The sequence below is a fragment of the Bos grunniens genome, chromosome 5, assembly GCF_055505025.1.
Source record: "Bos grunniens cultivar Pamir isolate PY7600 chromosome 5, Bosgru_T2T1.0, whole genome shotgun sequence".
Lineage (NCBI taxonomy): Eukaryota > Metazoa > Chordata > Mammalia > Artiodactyla > Bovidae > Bos > Bos grunniens.
Window position 1 is genome coordinate 68683583 of NC_141169.1, and position 12120 is coordinate 68695702.

Sequence of the window (12120 nt, forward strand, 5' to 3'; positions counted from 1 at the left end):
TATAGTTTTGCCACGTCCAGAACATCATATGAATGGAATCACACACTTTACAGTCTTTTGAGACTCTTCTTTAGTTAGTTATTTTTGGCTGTGCTGGGTCTTTGCTGCTGAGTGGGCTTTTTTCTAGTTGTGGCAATCGGGGGCTACTCTCTAGTGGCAGTGTGTGGGCTTCTCAATGCAGTGGCTTCTCTGGTTGCGGAACACAGGCTTTAGGGCACAAGGGCTCAGTGGTTGCCACTCTCAGGCTCTAGAACACAGGTTCAGTAATTGTGGTGTACTGGCTTAGTTGCTCCACGGCATGCGTAATCTTCCCAGACCAGGGATCAAACCTGTGTCCCCTGCATTGACAGATGGATTCCCATCCACTGTACCACCAGGGAAGTCCCTGAAACTCTTCTTTTGCTTAGCAAGAGACATTTGGGATTCATACTTGCTGTTGTATGTATCCATAATTTGTTCCTTTTGATTTTTTTGGCCACACTCTGTGGCATGAGGGATCTTAGTTCCCTGACCAGGGATTGAACTCACACCCCCCTGCATTGAAAGTACAGGGTCCTAACCACTGGACCACCAAGAAAGTCCCTTTCTTATTTTTGAGTTTTGAGAGTTCTTTACATATTCTGGATACAAGTCTTTTCTTAGATATGTGATTTGCAAATACTTTCCTCCAGCAGATGGCTCTTCTTTTCAATCTTCTAATAACAAATTTTGCAAAGCAAAAGTTTTCAATATTGATGATGTCCATTTCATCAGTTTTTTTCTTTTTCATGTCATGCTTTCAATGTCATATCTGAGAACTTTAGTCTAACTCAAGGTCATGATGAGTTTCCCCTGCATTTCCTTCTGAGAGTTTTATAGTTTTATATTTCCATTTTGAGTCTTTTTTTTTTTATATGGCATGAGGTATAGGTGAAACTTCATTTTTAATCATATAAATGTCCAGTTGCTCTGGGACCATTTGTTGAGAAGACTATCCTTTCCCTCGAATTGATTTTTTTTCTTTAATGTTTAATTTGTCAAGGAGTTTGAATCTAAAGGATGACATGTGTTCTAAAGAAGATTTCTTATTCTCTCCTATGCGTTTTACAAGAATTATAGATCTGGATAGCAATCAGTGGCTAAAAAGTAACTTATATCATCAAATAAAGATTCAACATTTTCCAAGTAGCACCAGACTTAAGGAGACAGGAAAAGGGCTGATATATCATTAAAAAGTTTCAACCAAACATTTCCCCAAATCCATTCTATCTTTGCACAATATTCTGGAGTATTTTATCTGTGCTCTGAAAATTCAAGAGAGCTAACAAACTCTCTGCTCTCAAAATATACCTCTTATAACTCTGCTTCCCGGTTGTCCCAGTTCCCCATTTATCTATATGATTATCATAATATCTTATATGTTCATTAGAAGAAGCAGTGGGCATTAAGAGAAGCAGAAGATAGCAGGGTAAGTTAGATGAAAAAACATGAAGTATAATCATTAGAATTTTAGATTTTAAAATTCATTTTAGCTTGGAAACCTAAAATTAAAATTTGTCACATATTCAATCATTTCTTTGTGGCATTTTCCAAGAGCTGAAAACTGATTTCATTTATCTTAAAAAAAAAAAAAAGAAGAGAAAGAAAAATAGCTAATTTGCCATAAATAACAATTTGTCTTGAAAACTCAAAGTTTATTTTAAAATTAAATTGATGCTTCTTAATTTTTCTCCTTCTAAGGAACTTCTGAACTTGATATTTGACCAGAGGTAACAGTTGGCAAACAAAGATTATTAACCTTTAGGAATTAGCAACATGACAGAGACACCCCAAGGGATGAAATCAGGAAAGGCAAGGTATCATAGTACTCCAGGGATTCCTTATGAACCAAAGTGTTTTGAGAACTTGTTGGCAGTGATCTGGGGAAATGCTTCAACAGGGATTTGATTCAAGCCTTTAATTCACTGTAAACAACTGGCTACAATGCCTCTTTCATTTTCCCGGGGTTCAGACTGCACACCGAGGAGCTCTGAGTGCATTGGCAATGGCCCTTTTCCTTTTCTCCTCATGAACTTGGGGAAGAATTGAGTCAAAAAGCACATTATTTATGATTGTTCTGAGACTGGTTTCAGGTACTTTTTATCCACCTACTATTCTAGATGATATGTGTTAAGCTAACTTTTTGAGGCGTTGTCAACCTAACATGGTCTTTGACCACATATCTGTTCCATTCCAAAGACCATCTAGCACCACGGGAGAGAATGAGAGGGAGGCCAGAAGGCTCTGGGCTCTGAATTCCTGAGGCCAGCTCCTCCCTGGATATCCCAGTCAGCCAACCCAGTAAATTCCTGTCTTTTCCTTAAACAGCTTTGAAATGACGTTCCGTTTCTTGCAAACAAGGATCCTTACAAATGCATTCCTTGTAACCAAAACAGTATGCACATTTAGAGAGAAGCTTGCAGGGGCCAGACGATAATAACAGGTACCATTTACAGAGCTTAATTTGCACCCAGATCTATGTTGACCATTTAGGTACATTATTATCTTTTTTAATTCTTATGAATAAACTCAGATGGATATATCACTAATTCCATTTTTCAAACGAGGAAACTGTGACTTAGAGAGAGTGACTTGCTCAAAATCACGCAGCTAGTATATAAATGGTGTGACAGGGATTTGAAATTAGGGCTTTCTGACTTCAAAGCTGATGCTCTTTAACCACAGGACTCTAGAAGAGCTATTTTGGCTACGCCAAAGGCAGGGGAGGTGGGCTCCAGGTAACAGATGTCAATGTGTGTTGATGAAATTCACAGCTCCCAGGGAAGTTGGTCCACTTTCCCCTGAGTGCTCGGTTACTCTAACTACTGAGGTCATACATCTGAAAAGGGTGGTATCTTTTCCTGTCCAGCATGTTGTCAACTCTAAACTCTGTTTGAGATAAAATAAGAGGCTTCAGAAACCTGATATGGCACATCTAACTGCAAGGCACAGCAGTGGTGAGCCAAGGAAGGGAATTCCTGAAACAAATTCTTATAGGAAAACTTCTAAGGTGATTTTGAAATGCAAGGCTGAGAGGAGTTCTTGAGAAGGTTTCCAAGAAAAAACTTCTTTTGTTTACTTTTTAAAAAGAATATGAGATTGTTATAGAGATTCAGTACGCCTGATTGGCATCTTTCTCCCTCTCTTTACAATTTCATCTCATCTCTGATGGTGGCATATTCCATTTAAGCTGCTGTAAAGTGGTGTTTCCAATACTTGCAGGCCAAAGCGTTCTAATTAAGTAGGTGCCCAAGAGATGTTTGCATCTTTTAGAGAGGAGCTGATGGTGTGGATTTGGCAGAGGGAGCAGAAGTGTAAAGGGGTAGAAGAACAATGGGAGAGATCAGGGACGAGAGCTAGAGGGAACGGCTGCAGGATACCTTAAGAAGACACAGAGTAAGAAGCAGAGATCTGGGGCCAAGAGAAACTGGGGCAGAGGCTGAGAGAGCTCTTCTGAGCTAATATGGCCCCTGCCAGCAAGGCAATGCATCACAAGACTCATTCCTACATGGAAGAGGACCTGTTGCATGGCCGTGCAGACCACCTGCCAGCTCTCTCCCACTCTACACACATCCTGTGTGTAGCCTATGGAACCCCACACTTGCCTGCTTTCCCACCCACTGTGTGATCACTCATTCTCAGATTCTTCGGCTATTCCCTCATCTCCAGAACTTCTAAATGGTGGAACAACTCAAGACTCAATTTTTTATTTCTTCTCTCTCTAAACTCTTGCCTTAGGCAGTCTCACCCTGTTTCCTGGATTGAATGCATGCATGCTCAGTAGCTCAGTTTTGTCCGAGTCTTTGCAACCCCGTGGACTGTAAGTTCACCAGGCTCCTCTGTCCAAGGGATTCCCCAGGCAAGAATACTGGAGTGGGTTGCCATTTCCTTCTCCAGAGGATCTTCCCAACCCAGGAATTGAAACTGCATCTCCTACGTCTCCTGCATTGGCAGGTGGATTCCTTACCACCTCACACCTGGGAAGCCCCTCCTGGCTTGAGATACCATTTACATGCTAATTACTCCCAAATTACTGCCTGCAGCCCATTTCTCTCATGTGGACTCCAGACTCCTAAAGCCAAGTGTCTCTGGGCATCTCCACTTGGAGGCATCCTCATGTCGAAATCTTAGCTCCTGATGTTTCCCCACCATCATCTTTCCCAACTCCATTCTTATAATTGCTCATGAAAATAAGCTTGGTTTTGTCCCTGACTCCTCTGTTTCTCCTTCCCTACAGATGGATTGACAACAAAGCCTGTCAGTTCCACCTTCAAAATACATCCAGAATCTTCACCACCTGTACTGCCTTCACCCTGGCCTAATCAGCATCATCACCTGTACTGTCTTCGCCCTGGCCTGATCAACATTATCCTTTGACAAGATGATACGGTCTTTGTCCCCCTTCAATTGATTATTTTTTATATTAGATTTCTGTTCAGAATTCTCCGAGGCCTCTCTATTTCTCTTGGAGTAGAAGCTGAAGTCCATACAGTGTCCTATAAGATCTCACCCGATCACACTGCCCTCCTTGCCAGACACTCTTCTGCCTCAGAGCCCCTTACACTCCTGGCACCTGGAATGATGTTCCCTTCACCCAGAACACTCCTCCCAGATATCCACATGGCCCACTTCTTCACTTTGCTCAGACTCAGGCAAAAACCCCCTAACCCCAGCAATACATGTATTACTTCTTATTTCCCCAATCAGGGATTGAATGCCCCCTGCATTGGGAGCACAGAGTCTTAACCACTGGCCTGCCAGGGAAGTCTATATTCTTCTCAGCAATGACCACCATCCAACATGCTGCCCATTTTTCACTGGCTTATTGTCTGTCTGCTGCCAACAGCAGGGGATTCCCTCGTAGCTCAGTTGATAAAGAATCTGCCTGCAATGCAGGAGATCTGAGTTTGATTCCTGGGTCAGAAAGATCCCCTGGAGAAGGAAATGGCAACCCACTCCAGTATTCTTGCCTGTAGAATCGCATGGACAGAGGAGCCTGGCAGGCTATAGTCCATGGGGTCACAAAAGTTGGACACCGACTTAGCAACTAAACCACCAACATCCAACGATAGGCTACAAGTTCCATAGATGTAGGGTATTTTGTCTGTTTTTGTTCATTGCCATATGCCCAGTACAAGTGACCAGAGATATAAACTCTCAAAAATATTTCCTCCTAGAGGGAGGGATAAGCAAGTGGCCCTCTCCTCCAGGAAGCTGCACAAGAACATCAAACATCATCTGTTCTCACCTGAAATCAGCAGCTGCCCCACAGAAGCTCCTTTGGTGTTCTCTGGGCATCCTCCTCTGCTTCCTCCCAATCCCTTATCCAACCAACCTCTGATTCTGACAGCTTCACCTCGTGTTTCTTAACCCCTCTCCTTTCTCTCCTGCCTCATCTCACTCATTAACTCTGCAGGAACTTCCCGCCTAGACTTCTACATCTGGAATCTCTGCTCCCTCCCCTTCCCCAATCTATCACTGGTACAGCTGTCACAGTGACTATCTTTATTGTTTAATAATTATATCAAATTAATTGGAAACATACACTCAGCTTTAGTATCCTTATTTTTTGTTTGATTTTCCTTTTCTTTATCACTTGAAACATTTCAAGTCTACAAAAAGCTGAAAGAATGAATTTTCATATACCCTACACCAAATTCACCAATTGGTAACATGTTGCCATCTTTCCTTTCTCTCTTTCTCCCCACTTCCCGCCTCCCTCCTTACACACACATACACACACACACACACACGCACACACACACACACATCTTCAGCCCTAAATACTTCATCATGCATCTCTTAAGGACAAGGACATCCTCCTGTATAATCACAACACCATTATCACACCTAAGAAAAATAAGAGAAAGGCCAGGAAGAAGACCCAAGCCCTCTGCTTTTATTCTTGGCCTTTCTCTTACCTTCACAACAAGGATGCCCAGAACTGTATCCTCTGCACCTCTGTAAGCTCTCCTAGGCTGAGTGACTTCTGTGTTGTGGTTTCTCTATAGTAACAGTCAAGCCTTGAACATTCAGAGCCCATAGGCCTGACTACAGGATGGCAAGAAAGAGGCAGCTGGGGTGTCACCTCACAGTCAGTGTTGGAAAGAGGGAATCCTTAGGAAAGGCCCTGAATGGTGGCAAGGAGGATCTTGCATGGGGAGTTGTTTACCAGATGCCAGACTTTGGGGCTGCGGCCAAATCTGGAAAGAATGTTTTGAGACCTGGCAGTTGCTAAGGGGATTAGCTCTGCCTTGGAAGAAAAGGCAAAACTGGGAAGGACTCCAGAAAAGTATTCCAAAAATCAGAGCCCGTAAGTTTTATTTTACATGCCAACTCTAATCAGTTGGTAGGAGCTTTCAGAATTGATAAATGGAGATGGCGTCTAAAGCCATCACCAGACTCAGTAAAAGAAAGAAAGAGAGAGAGAGAAAAGAAGGAAGAAAGAAAGAGAAAGAGAGCACTGTGATTGATTAATAATGTCTGCCATGGGTTCAGGTAAAGAGTAATGGGAAAGGATCTGGGAATCAAAAGGAAGATAAAAGTGAGGGCTCCTAAAATGTACTTTTGAATGACTTAAATCCAGCAGAGCATATACCTGAGTGGAAACAACACAGGCTTTGTGACTTTGAATCCTGGTTCTGCCTCATTTCTTACTGTGTAATCTTGGGCAATTTACAAAACCCGATCTGTGAAATGGGACTGTTTTGCAGATTAGATGAAATAATGCATTACAAAGATAATTATTTACATAGTAATTTCCATGAACCAAACATTGTTCTAAGACCTTTGCATGTAAATTAATTTGATTCCCACAACAACCCTATAAGGTTATTCTTCCTAGTTTATTCCAGGAAACTGAATCTCAGAGAGGTCAAGAGAACTGCCAAGAAGATCTGTGATTTTACAGAATTCTATAAGACTCGACTCTGGAGTTCATAGGTGCATAAAACACAGTCAGTAGGGCACTTCAGCTTAAACCAGGCAGGCTACAGAATCATCAACAGGACAGGAGCATGGGTTCACTTGAAGAGAAGAAAAAGGACAAAACCAGGACTCAGGAATTTGACCTTCAACAAAACACCTCTGGCCCTTTTATGTTTTGCCGGAGCATGAAGGTCTTACTCCAGATCCACCAAAATACACAGGATAGGGAAGTCTTCATTTTGCAGAGGACCCATCCTGCTTTCTCCTGCATTGGATTCAAGCATTCTTTTACAACATGGCCTTAGATCAGGTGTCGACAAACTACAGCCAGATCCTGGCCATCACTGTTTGTTTTTTTCTAAATAATGTTTTGTGGGAACATAGCCAGGCTTTTTCTTTGATGTTGATGTTTGAAGTTTTTTCCATGGCCAATTCCACACTACTTCCGCAGAACAGAGCCATCATGATGGAGACCACCTGGCCTGCAAAGCCCCTTATATGGCCCTTTGCAACGAACATTTGCTGATTCCTGCTGCCCACCTTAGGCCAGACTTTGTACATATCAATATGTTACGTATGACCAATCATCTTGGGTGTTCTCCAGGAGAGGTAGCAAGTAGGACATCCATAAGAGGAACCAAGATAAAAACAGGTGTGGGCAGAAGAAGATATTGCAAGCTTCCCTGGAAGTCCAGGGGTTAACGCTCCAAGTGTCCATTGCAGGGGGCACAAGTTCAATACCTGGTCAAGGAACTAAGATCCCACATGCCATGTGGCATGGCCCAAAAATAAAAATTAAATTAAAAAAATAGTATATTGCAGAGTAATAACATGTTAAGCTATGTGATGTGATAAAATGGCTCGGCATCAACTGGGACCTGCAGTGTTAAACAAAGAAGCAGATTTCTGTGGAACTTCTTAGGACTTTTAGAATGCCATCACGACTTGAGCGTGCTGAGAGGAGGATATGGCTCACAGAACATATTTTCCTCATGGGACTATCTTCTTTGGAACATTCTTTGGCAGATGCTGAAATAAAAGAAGTCTTTAGAATCAAGCTCCCTGGGAACTAGGAATGAAATGGTGAAGGCTGTGGCTTGGTGAGCACATCTTTCTCTCATCAAGGGAAGAGGCAGGAGAACTAAAGAGAGGCAGAGTGGAAAAAAGAAGGAGAGGTGTTTGAAGAGAAGGAAGAACGTCGGGCCCTGGAGAGACAACTTGGGTGGATGTGAGGAACGTCTGGTGACTGGGCTATTAGGGGGAACCGTGTATCCAAAGTGGGGCTATGGCCCAGTGCAGGATGTGTGGTCACTTTCCCTGCCCCCAGCATCATCATCACTAGAGATGCACCACTAGAGAAGCTTCCCTCCCTCCCTGAGGGCTCAGTACTCTGCTGATCCTGCATTATGCCCTTCCAGACACAGTAAAGTAAAAGTGGTAGTCACTTGTCACTTGGCAAAGCCTTGGTGCTTCCCTGATGGCTCAGCTGGTAAAGAATCTGCCTGCAATGCAGGAGACCTGGATTTGATGCCTGGGTTGGGAAGATCCCCTAGAGAAGGGAATGACTACCAACTGCAGTATTCTTGCCTGGAGAATCCCATGGACAGAGTAGCCTGGCGGGCTACAGTCCATGAAGTCGCAAAGAGTCAGACATGACTGAGCGACTGCCAGTGCAGGAGACTCTGGAGACATGGGTTCAATCCCTGGGTCAGGGAATCCCTGGAATATATTCTTGCCTGGAAAATTCTACAAACAGAGGAACATGGACAGTGTGTGGGACCACAAAGAGTCGGACACAACTGAGAGACTGAGCACACAACACATTCACACATATGATGTCCCTTAATTCCTATTTTACAAATAGGAAGAGTCACCCAGAGTCAAAGCTTCTAAGTGGCAGTGCAAAGACTCATCTCTGTGAGTCAGACCCCAGAGCCCATGTTCTCACCACTGCCCTGCACAGCTCTGAGTTAGATAGAGACCCAGAATTCCATCATGCAGCATGCAAAAGCATTCCGTGTATGGATGCAACACCAAAACATTCGGAGGAAAAGACAAACAAACCAATGTCGCTTGGGAAATTTGGCTGCACAGGGCCAAACAGCTAGGGACTGCCTTTTCCACAGCACATTCAGATGTTTGGATATCATATTTTCTTCTTTTCCTTTTCCTCTTATATTAAGTATCCCTTCTTAAGTTATGTCATAAGTTACTCATCAGTTTTTATCAGGCTTAGCCAATGTATTATTCTTGCTCATAAAGTGAACATAAGAGGACATTTTTTGAACATTAAAAAGCATTTTTCAGCCTGAACACTATGACTACTGTATTTACAATAAGCCTTATTTAGATTTCATATGATTGCTAGTTCTTTGCGGGGGAAGTGGGGCGGTGCTTGGAGCCCTCAGAACAGCTTCCTAGGATGGATTCCGAAAACAAGATTCATAACTCAGTTAAATCTTTTGTGGCTCAGAAACATACCTGTCTTAAATGCTAGCATTTATCAAGTCCTAGCTAACCGATGATTTCCACACTGAAAATATGAGGAAAACAGTAAATCAACACTCTTTGGCGGGTAGGGAGATGGAGATAAATCCAGGTCTGGAAAAGCAATGCAGGATGTGAAAAACTTGCACACTATTTTGGATTTGCGGCAATGGCAAAAAAATGAAGCAGATTCCGCTGGCATGCTACAAACATCAGCTGGGGGCGCCTGAAGGTGGTTTGCATGGGACAGTCCACCTCAGATCTACTTTCTTGCGTCTACAGCAAAATGAAGGACAGCTGCCAGCAGGCCAGAGTGAAATAGACAGGCTGTCACCCTGTTGTAAATTTCTGTTTACCTGGTGAGCGGTGAGATCAGGATTCTGGGTTCCTCCGTCCAAAGAGCTGCAGGGCAGAGCGTTCAAATCGTAGCTGGCCCCAGGGTACTGCCCTTCATGGTGCTTCAGCTGCTTCTAAAATCCCATTGGAAATCTCAAAAGGCTGGAGAGCCTCGAGGCCAATATTCCGTTTCCAAGAGAGTCCTGCTCCCCCACTGTACCTCCCTTGCTTGCGTCGACTTTGGAGCGGGTCGGGTTTCTTCCACCCCTGCTCCAAGCAGCTGGGAATCCAGGCGCTGTGCTGGCCGAGTGAGGAGGCCTCTGAAACCACTTCCAGATGTGCTTGGCTGGCTGGCTCCGACGGGCCAGACTTCCTTTTGCAGCCTCCTCCGGCAGCCCGCAAATCATTTTGAAAACAAGGCTGCTTTGGAGGTAAAGATTCAAAACCGGAAAAAAGCAAATGCTTGGAGGGTGAATTTCCACCACACATTGGGGCTCAGGTACATGTTGAGAGGGCGAAAGTGAAGAAGTTAAGTGCATACCAATTTTAAGACTGTCTTCATGGCCACTAGCTTCACCTGAAATGCCCTTGTCATTAGAATGCATTCGTGTCCAAGTCAACACCCAGATAACAACTGTGGTATCCTCTGCCAAGGCAATGATAGTGACAGAAAGTTTCTAGATGGTGTGTTTTGTGCCTGAACATGGAAAGGAATCAGGCAGTGCATCAGCCCCACCCAGTTATGTGCTGTTCTGTGTTCCTGCCATTTATTCTCAGAAACCCAGGAAACCGTGCCAGCACTTTGCCTGGGATCGTGGAATGTATTCAGCAGTGGCTTCTCTCCCTAGTTCCTACAAGGAAATGAGTCTGCCTCTGCTCACTGCCTCCATCTAAAATGATATTGCCCAACAGAAATATAATGCAAGCCACATTGCCATTTAAAATTTTCCAATAGTCGCTTTAAGAAAAATATTGTGTCCACAAGTCTCTTCTCTGTGTTGGCGTCTCCACTGCTGTCCTGCAAATAGGTTCATCAGTGCTATCTTTCTAGATTCCATATATGTGCGTTAATACAGTGGGGGAAGGTGGAGGAGGGACAAACCGAAAGAGTAAGAACGAAAAATACACATTACCATATGTACAAAAGATGGCCAAAGGGAATTGCTGTATTAAACAGGGAGCTCAAACCTGGTACTCTGACAACCTAGAGGGGTGGGATAGGATGGGAGGTGGGAAGGAGGTTCAGGAGGGAGGGGACATATGTATACCTATGGCTGATTCATGTTGATGTGTAGCAGAAACTAACACAATATTGTAAAGCCGTGATCTTCCAATAATTAAAAAATAAAAGCTCTTAGTTTAAAAAAGGATAGTGAAGTAAGTCAGAGAAAAACAAATATTGTATAATAACGCATATATGTGGAGTCTAGAAAAATAGTACTGATGAACCTATTTGCAGTGCAGGAACAGAGATGCCGACGCAGAGAATGGACTTGTGGACATAATGGGCGAAGGGAAAGGTGGGACAAATTGAGAGAACAGCACTGACGCATATACACTACCATATGTAAGATAGCTAGCTGGAGGGAAGCTGCTGTGTGCACAGCACAGGGAGCTCAGCCTGGTGCTCTATGATGACCCAGAGGGGTGGCACGTGATGGGGGAGTGGAAGGGAGGTCTAAGAGGGAGGGGATCTATGTGTACATACAGCTGATTCACACTGTTGCAAAGCAGAAACTAACATAACATTGTAATGCAGTTATCCTCCAATTTAAAAATAAAGCATCTAAAAAATCCTTCACAAAAAAGAAAAACACAAAGAGGTCAAATTAATTTTAATGATAAATTTTATTTAACTCAATATATTAAAAATACTATTTCAACATTTCATTGGCAGAAAACTTATTAACAAGACATTTCACACTTTTTGTTTTGTATGAAGCCTTTAAAATCTGGTGTGTCTTTTACATTTGCAGCATGTCTCAATTCCAACACTAAATTTCATCAGAAACAACTGATATGTATTTAGATTTTATAAAATTTATGATTTAAAAAACAGATTTGCAGGCTCAGGTTGCTCCAAACACACTTCAAACTTTTCCAGTCACTGGATCATGAATCAGTTTTTCAACTGAAATTGATTAAGACTAGGTACAATTTAAAATTCAGTTCCTCAGTGGCATTAGTCACATTTTAAGTTCTCATAGCCAGTGTTGCTAGTGGCTACTGTAATGAACACTGTGGCTCTGAAGGATTTAGTGCGGGCTGGTTTCAGACTTGAACTTGCAGACCAGATCTATTTGTATAGATTTGTATATTTGTATATTTGTATATTTGTATATTTGTATAGAA

General features: G+C 42.9%; 1 protein-coding gene across 3 annotated transcripts in view; it reads right to left on the reverse strand.

Annotated features, from left to right (window-relative positions):
• The window catches only part of GLT8D2 (glycosyltransferase 8 domain containing 2), a 41985-nt gene extending 32061 nt beyond the window's left edge, over positions 1-9924 (reverse strand). For 2 of the 3 annotated variants that reach the window (XM_086401069.1, XM_086401070.1), the window contains exon 1: positions 9789-9924. The gene's annotated coding sequence lies outside the window, so the exon portion shown is untranslated. Of the gene's footprint in view, positions 1-5939; positions 5960-9788 lie in introns of those variants that run through there. The other variant, XM_086401071.1, reaches the window with a different exon arrangement.
• Positions 9925-12120: the final 2196 nt, after the last annotated feature.